A 604-nucleotide genomic window follows, 5' to 3' on the forward strand; every position below is an offset into this window, starting at 1 on the left:
TAAATGAAGGAAACAGGATTTCCCTCTGCTACTCCCTGAGCAAAGATCCCAAGGAAATGTTTCTAATAATAGGAAATTACTATATAAGGCCAGATCAGCACTAAACTTTTTGCAGTCTGGAAAAGAAGAACACACAAGGGTACTGAGGAGGGACACAACTGGCCCTAAAGGAAGGCAGCAAGCAGTAACCTGGGGTTCCCCTCCACAGGGCTGGGCAGCCCTTAACCTAAGACTCTTCTCCACTGAGAAGAGAGGGGCCTCTCCCACAGCCCAAAAGAGAAAATTAAATATACAAATTAGAGCTGCTATGTCCTTTTCCTATCATGCCCTTGCTTTTTCTTCATGGGAGGAAAAAGAACAGGCTTTTCAATCTACAAAACAGCAGCTGCAAAGCAGGGCTGAGCACATCTCTGATATGGAAACGGCAGAAAAGACACAGGCAGGTCCCAAAGCATGATGGGGCCAGAGCTAATTAATGCCAAAGGTAGGCTGAGAGCTCCGTTCCTGCTCCTGAGAGCTCCCTGAGACCTGCCCTTCCCAGGCAGTAGGTCCATGCAGCCCCATGGTTTGTTCCTGTGCTTTGTGAACTGGACAGCTCTCTTGC

Source organism: Chaetura pelagica, unplaced genomic scaffold, assembly GCF_000747805.2.
Source record: "Chaetura pelagica isolate M959 unplaced genomic scaffold, ChaPel_1.0 scaffold193, whole genome shotgun sequence".
NCBI classification, from domain to species: domain Eukaryota; kingdom Metazoa; phylum Chordata; class Aves; order Apodiformes; family Apodidae; genus Chaetura; species Chaetura pelagica.